Raw genomic sequence first — 16,572 nt, forward strand, 5'->3', positions numbered from 1 at the left:
TTCACGTACTGTTCTTCTGTTTAAAAGTGAAATGAGAGTTGGATTTCATCTGTAAGTAACAACAAACAAGTAAAGTGACATGACTATTCAGATGTGCAGGGCAAGAGGGAGGAGAGATGAGTATCGAGCAGAAGACTGGACTTGAACAGCTTCAGATAAATGCTGAAATACAGCTTTGCGTCTTGGGTCACTATGTAGGTAAATAGTAAATACAGAAAAGTTTATACAGTTTCATGTCCATCAGTGGCAGATGGCATCAAAGGTTTGAATGAGGCATCAAAGTTCCAGCTGTGTCAATGGTGGTTAATGACAGCATTAAATTTGTCTCTTTTTCTTGAAAACTGGGGAATTTTGATGGCTGAAGGACCACATTATTCTTCAGGGCATAAGGAATCTGAGACTGGCAGAGCACCAGTTGCAGACATTAATTTGGGCTTGTGCAGTTCTCACAAATTCGGGGAGATTCCTCAGCCTCCCCACTCCACGCAGAGGGATCTGTGTACGTGCGTGTGTGTATAATCCCTCAACTTAATAGGATGGGCTTTTAGCAAAATAGCGTGGTGAACTGTAGAGAGAAAAACTCCTGGGAAGAAACAAAGTGCTGAGAAGCCTCACTGTGTTCTGTTTGGCCATCTCACAGGAAGCTCTCAGCACTTTTCATTTGATTCTGTATTTTGAATCCCTGAAGACTTCATCAGCACACCAAAAAAAAAAAAAAGTTCCACTGCTTGTCACGCTCATTTTTTTCATGAGAGTCTCTGAGGGATACAGTGTCTCTGCAAAGACAAAAGCAAAACTCCTCCTTTGTGAGAAAATGGTCCAGAAAGTTAATACCTTTATCTCTACACACAGAGTACTCAATATCTCTAAAAGCTTTTTTTAATTTATTTTTAAATGGAGCTATACATTGTCAAAGACTGTCTTTTTTTGTGTGTGCGTAAGAGTCTTTTTCTGTTGGCTGAATTTACCATGCATAACCTTTCTTTCACATAATAAACTCCCTGAGGAGAACAGGTCTCTGCATTTGCAACCTTCAGTGCCACCAGCCAATTGCAGGGTAACCCTGTTCTTCAGGGAGAGGCTTCTTGGTCTGTTTAGCTGTAGATATTCCCAATGTGACAAAAGAAGAAAGGGCTGAGCAGAAAGTTCAATAGGTTGTATCATCATGTTAGAGAACATATCACATTGTCCACAGGGAACCTTCAGCAGCATAAACTGTGCAGATTTAAAAAACAAAAATAGGTCTTGCTTTAAATTACTTAGAGTTGAATAAAGACAAATTAGGCTCTAGTAATTTCCTGCAGTCAGCTGTGCTGTATCAACGACTTGGTGGCAGGAGAGGTCTTCACCTAAGTCAGAAGTCAGTGTACCCAATAACTGTGTCTGAATGTGGATTTCGATTTTAGAAAATGCACCTCCATTTTTTTAATAGATCACTAAAACCTTGTATTAAAACACTGTGGTACATTAAGGTCTCGCAACAAGTTAGTGGTAGAAGACCGAAGTTATTCTCCACGTGTTGCAGTCTACAGAAACCTCTCCCTGACGGGTTCCCTTGCGGGGTTTGGTATAAGAGGATGGCTCAGTGACAGGGGTTGAGGGAGCATCTACCCAAAGGGTTCAGACAGGCCCAAACGCACGCTATGCTCCAAGCTGCCAGAATGAGCAGCCTGGCAGAGCCAGACTCGGGGCTGAGGATGAGTAAATATACCCTGGCTCTCAGCCGGGACAGAGTGCTGTGCTCACAGTAGCTGCCTGGCTGCCCACCCCCAGCAGCCTCACACCTCGCGGGTCTGAGGGAAGAAAGCTCGGATGAGTCACTGCAGAGATGTCCCCAAAGAAATGGATTTAAGTCCATTGGGAATTTAAAAAAGTTTCTTAAGCACTTGTGAAAATCCCTACTAGGCTCCTCTCTTCGCAAATGCAAACACTAATAATCTGATTCCCAGTGTCTCGCTCTCTCTTTCTCAGTCTTAGTTTGGCTTTAAAGCGGGGAAGTCCTGTGCTCCTCAAGCATATTAAAAAATAAGGAGCTCAGCTAATGTAATAAACCAGGGATTGCAGAGGAGTTCATAAGGGAGAGCATACAGATACAAATATTATAGCCTGATTAAGCTCTGTTTCAAATAGAATTTTGAATTGCAATATAATATTCAAGAGCAGTATACGAAGACATACAGTTTTCACATACAGTAGATATCACAATGTTGCACAAGGCTCCAATACCTTTATTGTCATCCTACAAAAAAACCTATAGTACATAGTACTCGGTACTTGCTCATGCAAGCAGTGAGATTTAAGTGTGTATAGCTGTTTCTAGGAAGACAGATCAAAAGAACTGAGCCAACTGAAAGCGTATCAGCTGTGCCGTTCTTGAGGGATGAAGCAGAAATACAGATTTCAGCAAGGATGGCCTCTATTGTTCTGCCATCAAGATTTACCCTGGTTGATACAGAAACACCAAAGACACTGCAAAACATTTGAGATCAGTATTTTAACTGTTATATCATTAGTTTATAAATTGCCTGCTAAAGATGACCGGCCCACTAAAGATTGCTTTTATTTGCAGGTGAAATATATTTTACACCTCCCTTTGCCAGCACTGGAGTACCTATGGCTCTCTGCTTTCAGGCTGTTGTCACAGAGCAGAACCATGGAAGGTAGCTTTTCAGGTCACCTGTCATTTTTCACTGAATTGAAAAATCTGTCCTCTCAGGTGGTTGACGCGTAGCTGGGATCTGAACTTATATTTCCAGTTGTCTAATGAGGACAGTGTTTGAGCAGCATATAATACCAGGCAGAATTACTTTCTGCAGAAAATATTAGGTCATGGTGATTCTCTCATCCTGCCCGAAGGACATGTCTCAGCTGAGATTTTTGAAGTTAGAAAGTTCATTAATTTGTTTCTATGACTTAAAAGTTCTCTATGGCAAATTCAAACAACTGGAAATGTATTTGGTAGGTTGCAATTGCCTGTTTGTGTACTAAGCTTAAAGAAACGTATTTTATATAACCTGGCCTTTTCTTTCTTCCCAGTGTTCTATGAGATCTTTTTCTCTGCATTCTTGCTTTGGGGAGCTAACCGATGTAGATGTTTGCATCAGATTCTCTATGCGTTACGTAACCTCTCCAGTAATCAGGAGATAGCGGGGAGTTATAATTTGACTAATAACAAAGAACATGTGGGGGAGACCATTCCTGCCAGGATCTATGCTAGAACGCACACAGCCTGCACAGCTACAGCTCAGGGACAAACGTCTAATTACACCTTTCGCTTCTGTTCAAGGAGACAACTAGAAAGAGTGCCTAAAATAGCTACCCAGGAAGAAGCTGGAAAGATGGCAGTAAGGCCATAGGGTTATTTGTTGAGAGAATTTAAAGATGTGGGTGCTGGAAAGCAATGAAGGGAGCCTTTTGCATCCCCAGGCTGGATCCCATGGGAAAGAGTCACTATTTCCTATCGCTGGTAGAAAGGGAAAGCAAGGTCCTGGAAGTAAAGGGAGCAGGGGCTAGAGGGGACTGGATTGGGGACTATCCAGCTCTACAAACTTTAGTGCATGACCATGACTCTAATCAGGACAAGGCCTTAAATGTACAAGATAAGTACTTGTGAGTGACTAAAAGTTTGCTGTGTGATGAGGGCATTGCTACAGACAGTTCAATACTGTCCCTTGGCAGAAGGTGGCTTTGTATCTCCAAGGCATCCTTGCAGGACAGATTGTATATGGGCAAACCACCAGAGTGGGAAAGGACCTGATGTGGTTTCTACCACAGACTACATGGTGGTGGAGCAAATAAATACTTCATACAGCTTGCCAGTTCAAGCTTGTTCAAATAGCTGTTCCTATTTTACCTTCCTCTAGCTTCCCAATGGGATACCTTTTTTAGTCGGAAGCAGAGATGTGCATTTCTAAATTGCAATGGGCCCATCCCTGGAACAAGATCTGTGTGATGACCTTTCTGTAACTGGATCATTTTTGTGTTTTTTTCTGCAGATTGCAGCAGGTAGCAAATAGTTTTAGTCAAAGCTTTCAAATACTGCAATTCGATGTTACAGATGGTGGTGTTATTTTGACTTTACGGTTATACTATTTTATGCTCTTTTGAAAACAAGTACATCACGTGAAAAAAATCCCATGAAATTATTCAAATATTTTCTTATGAGGCTATAATATAGGCAAAATGTGGAATGAAAAGAATTGCTGGAGATGTCCTTTTTTACCTGAGAACTATGATCTTCTACTAAACATAATATTCCTTGCTGAAGAAGGTATATATTTATTAAAAAGAGCCATTGTTTGCTTTTCAAGGTAATGTTTTGGACTTTTGTTTGCTTCTTAAGACTGAATAATAACGTGTATTTACACTTACTGCATATAAAGCTGCATTATCTTTCATTACTCTTGCAGCCTTTCTCGGGTGTTAGGTTGGGAAATACATTGTAATTAAAAATGAGGAGCTAGCTTTAAAAAATAGTTACCCGTTGCTGTGCCAGGGAAAGAAACGTTATTTCCTTTGTGACAAAAGAATAATAACCCTGGCAGATGGGTTGCTGCAGAGCTGGAAGAAAAGCTCTGTTAGCGTGGGACTGACAAAGCCGTCTGTGCAGAACAGGAAGTCCTGTCGTGGAGGTAATAAAAAAGACGCTATTTCAGCTCAACTAGTTCCAAATAATCCATACTTTAAGCTTGCCTTCTGGCTTGCTAGGTAAATATCATGGTGCTAAGATATTAATGACTTCTAGCTTATTGAAATGACCTTGTTGTTGTTACCTCAGCAAAGACTATTTGACATGTAAAGTTGCGTTGAACACAAAGCTTTAATATCTCCTGGTTTGGGTGATACAAAAATACTCAGACATCCTCTGTTTGCTTTGCCTGGCTCTTTTTTTAGCAGATTGCCACTGTTAGAAGGACATTAATTAATGTCATTGAGCCTGGACTTTCCCAGGTCTTTTCATCTTTGGAGAGGGGTGCTACCTCTCCCCTGTGAAGAGCTGTCCAGACAGCTTTGATGTCCCATCAACTTCAGCTTCATAAATGATCCCACCTGAAGGCAACAGAGACAACTGCACTAATGACCCTGCACTGTGATCAGGGTACACAGGTTACCGAGGAAAACATTTCTTAAAAATATTTAAGCCTGTGAAACTCATCTTTACTTTTTCCCCATTACAATTGGCAATAAGCCTTCCAATTTTTCAGTAAGAACTGGATCAAAGCTGAAATAACTGGCACAAGGGAGACTAACAGATCACCACAGCTTTGCAAGCCACACAAACGTGGTGTCCCCACATACCAGAGCAGATGCCCTAAGCAGGACTGCATTCCAGGATGTGTCCCTTCTCCCACATAGATCTACCGAACCCGTGAAGTCTGTGCTGCAATATAGTCAAATTAGCTTTAACTGTAGCTATAATACCAGAAATGGGCTTGCTGCAGTATTGTGGGAGTCTGTATCAGCTGCAATATCAGTAAAGAATTGAGTATCTCAGCTGGATTGCAACCAGCACCCGAGCTAGTTGGCATTAGCCCAGCGCAGGTCCAAGTAAGTTATACTGCAGTCGCAGCCATGACAGCTATAGATGCATCCTACCGATACAGGAAGAGATGAAACGTTCCTGTATTTACAGAGTAAAATGAGTCTTTGAGGAGGATTATCCGGAGCAAACTTCTCAATAGAGCCTCAAGGGAATCGTTTCAATTTGACTTTTGTTGTGTTGACTATTCAATGTTACCCAATCTCTTCCTCTCTTAAAATAGATTAATGGATTTCCCACCAATCATTCCTTTATTTTTCCCTTTCCTTTGCAGTGGTTTTCAGCCACTTTTGCAGGGGAGGAAGGGGTACAGACCTGAGTATTATTGGCTTCTCTGGCCTCTTAGAAACGAGACAGATTGCTGGCAAATAGGAGCCAGATTGGATCCCCACTATTTGCTCTCTTTGTTTTTATATTACGTTTTTTGCTAAAAAGTCTGTTTAAAAGAGGTGAAGCAGAAAAGCTTCTTTCAAAAAACAATTAGCTAGAGTCTTTCCAGCCATGTGAAAGGGAACAAAATCTAAAACCCTAAATCTTCCACAAAGAAATGGAAACCCAACAGTAATAAGGCCTACCTTATAAAGACAGAAAGGTGCAAAACAAAACATTCAGATCCAGATCCCATGGTTTCTTCTCGAAGGGGAAGATGTCATCAAATTCCAAACCTAATCAGGATTCTGCTCCTTCAGGTTTGGTGAAGTCAGACCCGAGCAAACTGGAACTTGCTTTCTGATTTGGTCTGAGTTGCAGCTGATGTCTAGTCTTTCACCTCGTATTTTGTGAAAGGCAAAATATCAGAAGGGCTGTCGACGTTTTGATCAATGCTGCGTTTGAGAATGTCTTACAGTAAAGAGCAGGGGTTGTTTTCCCATTTTTGGAGGGACTGAAATACTATGACAACTTGCAAACATTTGCATTATGAAGCCTGACTTCTCCTGGTATTCCAATCTCAGACCTGCTGAGGATGTAAAGTTAGGCATCTTCCTGAGCTTATGCCCAAAGATGCTCTCTGGAAAGCTGGTTTAAACTATGCGGACTTGAGCGTTTAGTTTGTCTGAAGCTGTGTACTTTACAGGAAAACAACCATACTTGTTTGATTCCTACTTGATAAACTTCTAGTACCTAATACAGACTTCTTATTGTATTTTGAATTGCGAATATTCCACATGAAACTTAGCAGGCTTTTAGATTAAGCAGTGATGGTGCATTAAAACTTGCCATAGGTAACATTTGTCATTTATGTCTTTTTCATTTGTCCTTCTTCACTGACTAATTGATACCTACAGTGCTTTCTTGGGTTGCTGTTGCTTGGAATAAATTTGCTGAGATAGCATCTCTCTTTGCCAAGTAATATGTATTACTATTTACAAAATCACTTCTAGAGGAGCAATTATTCCTAAAGACGATAATGGGTTCTGTGTAAAAAGGCTGATACTTGATTAATTATGCCGTTTACTGGTTTTGTAAAAAGGGGCTGGACAGGGAAGGAAGAGCAATATTTCACAACTTAGTGTTTGCAGATGTTGCTGAGAACAAAAGAGTTCACCAATAATATCTGAGTCTTACTAAGCTAGGCTCAAACTTTTTGCCTATATAAAGGGAACAAATGCTTCATGTCCAAAAGCAGACTTAGTTCTTTGCTTTCCTATTCTGTTTTCTCAGTCCAAACTCATGTTTCTCTGCTTTGCTTTGCTTTGCTTTAATGACCCCAAAGTCAACAATGGTAAACAGTCCAATATAAATCACCTTGCTAAGATTAAGCTTTTCCACAGTCTGTCTTATAAAACATCTCTGAGGAGTCGTTGCACGATTCTTTGTAGTAAATAAGTAACAAATAGCCTTGATGCCATGGACGAATAAAAACCACATAGTTATTTAATGGTACTAAACAAAGTTAACTAACAAAGTGAGATGATTAATTTAGTGAGATGTCTCAAGTAAACATGAGAATTTGAGTTTAATCTCTGGATATGTATCCACTGGTGAAGCTATTATATTTTTATTGTAATAGGGAAGAGAAAGTAGAGCTGATATTTCTGTCAAGGATGTGCTTGACTCAGCCACAGGCATCACAGTTGCAAGCTTTTGAGGTGTTTAAGATGTGCTGTCCATGCTGTAGAATTCAGAATTACTCTGCTTGCAGAGTTCAGATTTACAAAGAGTGTAAAAAAGAATTTATAGAAAATCAGATCCATAGCGCTCTGTTTCCATTACTATTATCACATCATATGCAGTGAGGAATGTAAAAACTTAATCCAAATCAGTGCAAGTGACTCCTGCTCAAGTAGGCAACTGGGGAGCTCCAGCTGCCTCATTCCAGCTGACTCTCTACTACAAGAAGCCTACCATAAGTCCATAAAGCCTACCATAAGCCCATCTTATGTCGTAAATGCAGAGACACTGTCTGGGGTTCAGATGAGACATGGCAGAGATTGCCCTTATGCCAAGGAAGAGGTAGTTCTACTGAAAACGTTGGAAGAGGCTGAAATTTAGCAAGAATAAGTCTTCAGTTGTTTAACTCTTCGGTAACCCCTCTTTCAGCGAGTTGGGTTACTGAAGAAGATGGAATCCTTTTCTCTTCACATTTAAGTTAACTGTGATTCCCCCACTGATACTAGAGATTTTGTGTTGAAGCAGATATTATCGCTTCTGTTGCTTAATTTTTTGCTGTTTTGGGGCCTAGATCTTCCACTGCATTTAACAGGGAGTTAATGGCACTTGAAATACTCTCTGAAGATATTTAAATCTCCGGCCTTAGGTACTGACCTAAAGCCCACTGACATTGACCCTGGTCCTAAGACCCTCATCACCCAGTGACCAAGCTGTCACTCTCTGAACATACTTTTCCTTCTGCAGTAACCCTAGAGTTTTCTGAGAATGGCAAGCAAAATTTCATGAAGATTTGCAAAATCTTATGATTTTGGAGCAGAATAAGAGCTGATAATCCATATCTAAGTAATGAAGGGAAAGGTTTTATTTGTATGGAGCATGTAGGACAAAACTCACTGTTAACAATTGCTTCCAACTGGGGATTTATTAGTCACTACTGGAGTCTTAAGACTTTTCAGACTTTAAATTCAAATGTCTTTATATTTTAGCTCAGTCCCAATTAATTCTTTTATTCTCCTTGAAGGGCAGCTTAATAACAATTAAGTAGCTTTTATTCCTAGGAGATAAACCAGCTTATGAAATGCTGTATCAGGGAATCACAAACAAGAGGTTGAAATGAATCTTACTATTGGGGGAATGAAAACCCGTCTTTGTGCTCAGGCTTGATAGTCTCTCTTTGCCTGTTTAAGAGACCTTTTATAGTAAACCCCATTAAACTGGTGATAACAGTTTTTCAAACCAGGTTAAATTAAATGTTAAAATTTCAAACTGTGTTGAGTTTCTGTTTCTGACAGAAGAAAATTAAATGTAAGATTAATATAAATTTTAAGCAATTACTTCCTATACCTGTGAAAGGGCTAGGATGTGAAAAATACTTTCCCTTTTCAGTAACCAGCCAATGGTTCAGCTACTTAGAAAGGGGCCATTTCATCCACTGTAAAAAGAGTAGGCAGAAATATCTCAGCATCGGAAGTGTTACTTTTGAGGAAAGGTTTTTAACTGTCTTAGGCTGAGCACCCCTAACTGTCTTTTGGACCAGGGACATTATTTTCTTAGTGCCTTCACCTTTGCTGACAGAGAATATAGCACCCTCCTCCTCTTCTACTAAGCACTCACCATTATTGCAATGTGAATGAAATTTATAACATCCTGAGCACCATAAAGTTAGGCAGGCTGCATCCCAGCCAGTTGTCATCATTCTCTCAGAAATAATACAGCTTTAAATAAATGCAATCCCAAATGTTCCCCTTAGTTATCACCACAAAACAATGCATGAAAATATTGCTTGCTACAGCTGACATGATGACTGACGGTGGCCCATTGAAAAGACTGCTCACTTTCTTAAAATGCAAATACCTGCAGACAAAACCTGAAAACAGCTAATGAGCAATTGCCCTTGGAAACACATAAGACAGAAGACATTCCATCCTGTTCCTTTATATATTCCGAGGCATGACTTCTCGGTAGTTCTCCAGAGCCATCACTCACTACATGATTCATTAGATGTTAAAAAAATGTTTGAAGTTGTCATATATAAGACAACAAATGTGCAAACTAGATATGCAGCTGTGATGAATCTGCAGAAGATGAACAAAGCAGACTTTCACACTATCCAGAAAGTTCAGAAAATGCTTTAAAAACTCCCAACCCACAACACTCCAACATAGGGATGTCCCAGTTTAGCAAAAGCTTTCATATACTGTTTGTCACAACAAATGTATCTGTTTAATTCTCAAGTAAATGTTCTATAAATTGTCAGATCTTATGACTAAAGACTAAAATAAAAGCAAAACTTCTGAATAATCATACTATACATCTTAGCTATTCTGCCTAATATGTTTTGTTTGACCAAGTGTGAAGGGTTTTTCTGACAGCTTCCGAGACTCAAAATAACCTCAATATAGCATTAAACTACATTAAAAAAAGAAAATAATTGTGCTTTAGTTCTGACTAGCCATACAATAAACTTTCAGACACTGCACAACAGTGGAAGGTTCTCTAAAATACAGACTGTGTCACCTGAGAACTCAGAAATGTTCCTTCTTGAAGACTAAATCTCTACATCTGCGTGCAGTCTCTATGTAAAGCCATTGTAAGCTGTGCCTTGAAACTGGCATGTTCTGGGCTTCCAGTACTCCAGCTAAAGAGATTTCATTCCAGAAGGTCAAGCGTTTTGATGGTCAAATCCCTTCTTCTAGTTTATGGTTTGAATTTGCTCACATTCAGTTCACCTGTGAGCTATGCAGTACTGTGAATATTGCAAAATATTAGGAAAGCTTACAAAGGTGTGTGAGGAGGAGGAAAATATTATAAAATACAAACCAAGATGATCCGAAGTCCTACAAATTTGGATCACATCTTAGGAACAAATTAAGGACTGTAAATTTGCTTATCAGAACCTTTCTTTGATTCCTGCTCATGTTAGTTGTTGAAAACAAAATGTTCTAGGTTGGTATTTTTTACCACATTTTTTTGCCACATTTCTATAAGAGATTTGGATTGATGTCAAATGATGACCAAAATCATGCTGCTGTAATGATGACCAGCAGCCTTCAGCTGTACATCTAGTCTGTGCTACACTTTTGGGAAGTATGCCAAAATAATGAACTAACCTTGTTAGTTCAGCTAACAAAGGTTCAAGTTAGATTTCTGTTCCTTGTTACACCGCTGTTTAGAAATGGAGCTGAAATAGTTGTGAAACAAAGAAAATGGCAAAGGAAGTGAAGAGTTCTACATCAGTATATCTCTTTCTTCTTCTAATATGCACGTCATCACAGATGTATTTTTTTTTTCCATGCAGTGTCTCTGCAGAGCTAAAAGACTTGTAGATTCAACTGATGTCCACATCGTGCTACAAGATTAAAGGAGACAGGGTATAAAGATAAAATACAGGAATGACTTATACACTCCGTGAAAGCATTTTATTTCATACCATTGTAAAGAGTCTTTTGATTATGGAGTAAGGATCTAATTTCACGAGCCTTTTATGTAAATAATTCAGCTCTAAGGAACCATGCCAGGCCGCTTTCTTTTTGATGCCTTGCAATATGTGCGCAACAGCAATCCTAACAAAGCAAAACTTTGTGTGCTTTTGAAAGATGCTGATGACTCTCCAAGAATATTTATAACTTGCCAAATAGCCTGAGCCTATTAACTGTGGGTGCACGGTTTGAACTTCTTATTTTCTTAATCAAGATTTGCACATTTCTGAGGAAACAGCTGGGTTGCTTGCACTACTGAGACTTTGTAGTTCCCTCCTTGCTCCAAAGTGGAGACAAAAGTGACTTGAAGTTTTCCAGCAGGTAACAGGTCAGTTTGCACTGTGACCCTGTGAGCGTGGCTCCTATTTCAAAGCACCTTTGCTACCCCGCGGATAGGAATATACTGCCTGCGGAGCCACGCTGCAGAGGCATGCATAGGATGGACTAGTGAATTCACTGATTCTCACGGCTGTGCACACGGGTGCTGAGTAACCAGTCCCAGTGGGGCAATCCATGGTCTGTTAAGAGACTCTATACAAACAACACCTAAACGTGACAGAAGCCCTGAATAGAATGGAGGGAGAGCTGTGCAATGGGAAGGGAAAATAGCTCTGAGAAGAACTTGTTAGGTCACCCTGGGATGCCAAGAAAAAGATTGGGGTTCCTCTTCTGACAAATTATTGTGTAGTCTGCGGGGGGGGAGGGGGGGGAAGCCATACTGTGAATAGAGAGACCAGGAATTTCATACTCAGTCTCCTACAGGAAAGACAAGCCCTTACTGGAAACTGCATTTATATACTGTCCAGAGATGAAATGTTCATGTTTTGATCAGCAACTGAAGGCTTTGACTCTGCTTTTTTCATGATAGCTTTCACAGGGCTTTGGTCCCATTCCTGCTTACTGTGAAATAAAACTGTCTCATCTTGAAAGCTGCCATGGAACAGAATGTGCATCCTCCCGGCAGCTTTGCCTGTCGTGGACATGATTATTTCCATGCTACACACAGGCAAAACAAAGCCGAGAGATTAAAGGATACACCTTCCCTGTACATTTTAGTTCAGGTTTCTGCCATCATTTATCCTCCACCTTTATCCCCTTCTACCCTTTGGTTTTCATATCATATCAATTTGTGGCTTCCAGAGTCAGAGTGGGCCAGAGCCTTTGGGCAATTTGTAGGCTGGGTGTCTGTGTAGCATGACTGAGCCCTGCAAGCTGTCTCCGTCCACCTTTTCTCACTCAAGACTATATGGGTGGCTCCCAGTAAACTTAAATCAGAAAGGGCTGCTTAAATGATGGGTGATTTAAGCGTCCTGGGTTGACTTTGACCTTGAAGAGAAGAGGAAGAACATTTCTACAGTGTGACACCGATCTTAGTTGGGAGAGAAGTCCAGAGTCTGCAGCTGGCATGCCTAGCTGTCTCTGAATTATTGGACTGGGGAAAGGTGAGTCGGGAGAGCCATGAAAGCAAAATCAGAGGCTCAGGTCACAGGTATGGATACTGCTGAAAATAAATACAAAGCTAATGTAAAAACTGTCAACTTCTTCCCTGATGCTCATTCCTACTAACCACACCACCTTTTCATTTAAACCATCTTGCTTCCTTGTGCAACGAGTTATGTGAAAAGCAAGTGATGCTTTGAATCAATGATTTCCCTGCATGGCGCTTGGAAGGTTTATTTCTCTCATGTATGCTCTCCCTTTTGTTGGGAGGGTCCAAGCCAGTCTTCCCCACTCCTCTCACTGCTGTTGCACTTCCTTTTGTTGTAATTGATTGCTGCCTCCTTCTTGCTTCTTAGGGATTCAACTTGCCCACCTTCACTTCATTATCTCATGCCCTTTAGTTTCTACTTAATGTGGAATCTGTGTGTTGGCATCTAGGCTGTGCCTTAATATATGCAGTAAGCCCTTCTGATTCCAGTAACAGTCTGCTCCTGAGTGGCAGAATTATCTTACAAAATACTCCTATTCTTTTGTGCCACTTGTTTTCTCAGGCAGGAGCTTCTTTGTTCTGTTCTCACTACTGAATTCTTCCAGCAGAATCCTAATACAGGCATCTTCTTTTGATTTGAAATTCTCAGAATTTGAATTTTTTTCCCCCGGTGCTGTGTAGTTTTGATTTCCATAAGTTAACTTTAGTGAATGCAGTACTTAAAATTCCAGTGAATGTGTTCGCTCTCTTTGTTATATGCATATGAGAGAGAAACTCAGTACAATTTCATGCATAAAAAGACACAAGTACCAAATTTAAGAGTCTTTTTATTGATCTAAACATTGAGATGTACCTGCCTTACAGAAAATATCTTCAGGCATGTTAACTCTGAGATGGGTGCATGCTCGAAGTGTAACAGATTATCACAACATAATACGGTTATTACATAGAACTCTATTTTAATGATCGTGAATGTGACTACCTTGTAATTACATGATATTCTCTACATAGCTAACAAAAATACTTATCAGCTGATGGGTGACATGTCCACAATTTGCCTCACACTCTGCAGTGAATCTGAACTGTTTTTTATAGGACTTGGCACAGGAAAGCTATGAAAAGAGCAAGCTGGAAAGCCCACAGGGGAAAGAATCTCTCCACTGCTCTGGGGAGAAAGGGAAAGAGCTGGCTCTTGCCGCAGCTTATGCAGCACATACAAGTCTCAGCTTGTATGCTGTAAGGTTGATCCTTGCCGACTCTAGATTGAGTGTTACATTGCACTCTGCAGGGCTCGCTCCATACGGGACACCTCATAAATGTTGTGTGTAATTGGACAGGAGCATTTGTTCAAGGCAAAGGCTGGAGAAAATCACCTGATAGCCCCAGTGCGAGAGTCAGGTTCAAGAGCGGCACTGGGGCTGAAGAAGCAAGCTAAGCAAGCTCTGCTGTATTCTTGGTTTCCTACCTGGACACCATTGCCCACTGGGGTAATTCTGAATTTGTGACACTTGATCAGGAGGCAATGTACCAGCTCTGTACAACTTAGCTGCTGAAACAATCTTCCTGTAAGTGCTGACACAGGAGCTCTGATTATATAGAAACTGATCGAAAACCAATGAATTTTCGGGGGAGCTGCCTCCAGCCACTTATTTGACCATAACGAGAGTTGATTAGAATGTGTGCCTGAGGTGAACAGGAGATTGCAGTGTCAATAAGCTCCAGATGCTACTGAACTAAGTAAATAATAACCACAACTGAGAGATGGGCTAAAAGCCTCCGTCAGTCTTTTGTTGCCTTATTAGGTGAACTATGTCCAGCCTTCCCCTTGCACTTTCTGGCAAAGAACGTGATATACGTTCTGAGAGTTCCTGTATGGGAGGAGAGGGGCAAACAGTGATGAAAATGCCTGGAAGTATAAATATTAAATCTGAGTGATTGACAAAAATATTTAAACAACTCAGTTTTCACTTTTATTTTTTTAACAGGGGTTTGTAGATAATATCAAAGCTGGCCTTTGTCTTGCTAATGACAAACTGCATAAAGATAAGAGCATCTTTTAAACCCCAGAGTGCTTGTTAGGATGTATCTTGCACATTGGTCCCATATAAAAGATCCTGCTTTGTCTCTCCTCGAGTGATGTAGCCATTTATGATGGGTCTCAGAACTTCTCTATGGGGGAGAGGTTTGAACTGGGGAAAGAATATCATTAGATGCTGTTACACATGGTGACCATATTGTAGCATTTCAGTAAACATTCTCTTTAGACCTCTGGTTCTTGAACAATCTGCACAAAAGCCAATAGAACAGTTTTATCTCCTGTCAAAGAAATGTGCAAAAATACTGTAGAGCAGAAATACTTGGGGCAGGCAGGTGATAGGCCTTTTTGCAAACTGCCTTATTCATGATTAGCTGCTCCTGTGTTGTGCTATGTATCCAGATAATGATGGGATCTGATTTTTTTTCCTCTTTAGAGAAATGACGTCTATTTCTGTGGACCCCAACAATGAAATTTGCATTACAATGTATGGCCTTTCTAACCTTCTGCCTGCAGTGTTCGAACTTTCCTTGATCATAATAATGATTAAAAATCTCCTGAGCATACAGTATTTTCTGATGTTAAAATATTTTATACCAGAAAAATCTTAAGTTAAAATCTTGAATTAAACAGCATGTAAAGATAATTAAATATAGCGGGTCTCACTTCCTTGCATCTTCCTGTTTGGTGTTTTGCTGCAGGTTTCATTGCTTGTGATCCAAGAATGAATACAAAGTTCAGATAGATGTAAATAGGTCACCCTCTTTTGCCTGGCTGTATCAGTATTGTGCAGCTGTAGTTGAGGTTTGCAAGATCTTTAACAAAAGTTCATTTCACATTCAGAACACAGACAGATTTGTGTTGCTGAATCCTTTTCACATCCACTCGCCACACAAAAAGCATGTGCTATAAATTGAGTTCAGCCCATAGCAACAGTTCTTCTGATAACCTTGGAATGCAGGCTGTATGGACAGAGGACATTTAAGTCTTTAGGAGGAATACTTATTAAATAAGCCCCCGCTTTTATAAAAAAAGCCCAATTTTAATAAAACACTCTCAGGCATTCTGTTTCAAGTAACTACTGCATTTATATAGCCAGGTGCTCATCTTGCTTTTATCTCACCACTTCTAGCACAATCTCAATTTATGGTTTTAAACTTTTTCCCTTCTGACTTTTGCCCATCTCTCTTTATAATTGGTCTTTTCTGTTTAATTCTATGCTTGCCATCATGAAATCATGAAAATGCAATTACCACAGCTGTTCAGATTTTGCCATTTCAATTGTTTAATTACAATGCTTTGGGACTTTATATCCTATTCTTTATCACTCTAGTCCAGATTTCATTCTGAGAAGAAGTAGCAGCAGGGAACCAAGGACTTGCAGTGAGATTTCACACCTTCTTTCTCTCTTTTCTGGCTCTGAAAGGTAGGGCGCTCTTGAAGGTGCACAAACAAATGTCTGGATTTTTCCTTCCCTTTCCTCAGCACGTGCATCATCCAGCAAAAATGAGACTATTGGTTTTTTGCTCAAGCTTTCTAACAAATACAATTCAGCATTTTGGATGTCTGCTGAAAGGATCCTGTTAGTGGGCTCACACTCTTTCATTTTGTACAATATAAGGTGCCCTGCTCACCTTCTAAGAATTTGTCTTTGTTTAACAATGGCGATGAAGCAGCTATACAAAGAGAGATTAATGGGCATTAGGTGATATTTGTCTCTGCGTACTCTCTGGGGCCACATAGCTTAACCACAAAAGGCCTGCAAAAGAATCCAAGAAAAAACAGATAAATGCCGTTTCAACAGATTATCATCTACTCTTACTGGTTAGAGTATACAATATAAGTAAAATACTGTAGCACATAAAACTCCCGTATGATAAAAGGAAGGCAGAAATATTCCATTAAAGTTGAGGGTACATGGAATATTTTCAGAGACTCATCTGCATCTAGTTTCATGGCATGGTAGCTGTATATCTTT

This window comes from Calonectris borealis, chromosome 15 (genome assembly GCF_964195595.1).
Source record: "Calonectris borealis chromosome 15, bCalBor7.hap1.2, whole genome shotgun sequence".
Lineage (NCBI taxonomy): Eukaryota > Metazoa > Chordata > Aves > Procellariiformes > Procellariidae > Calonectris > Calonectris borealis.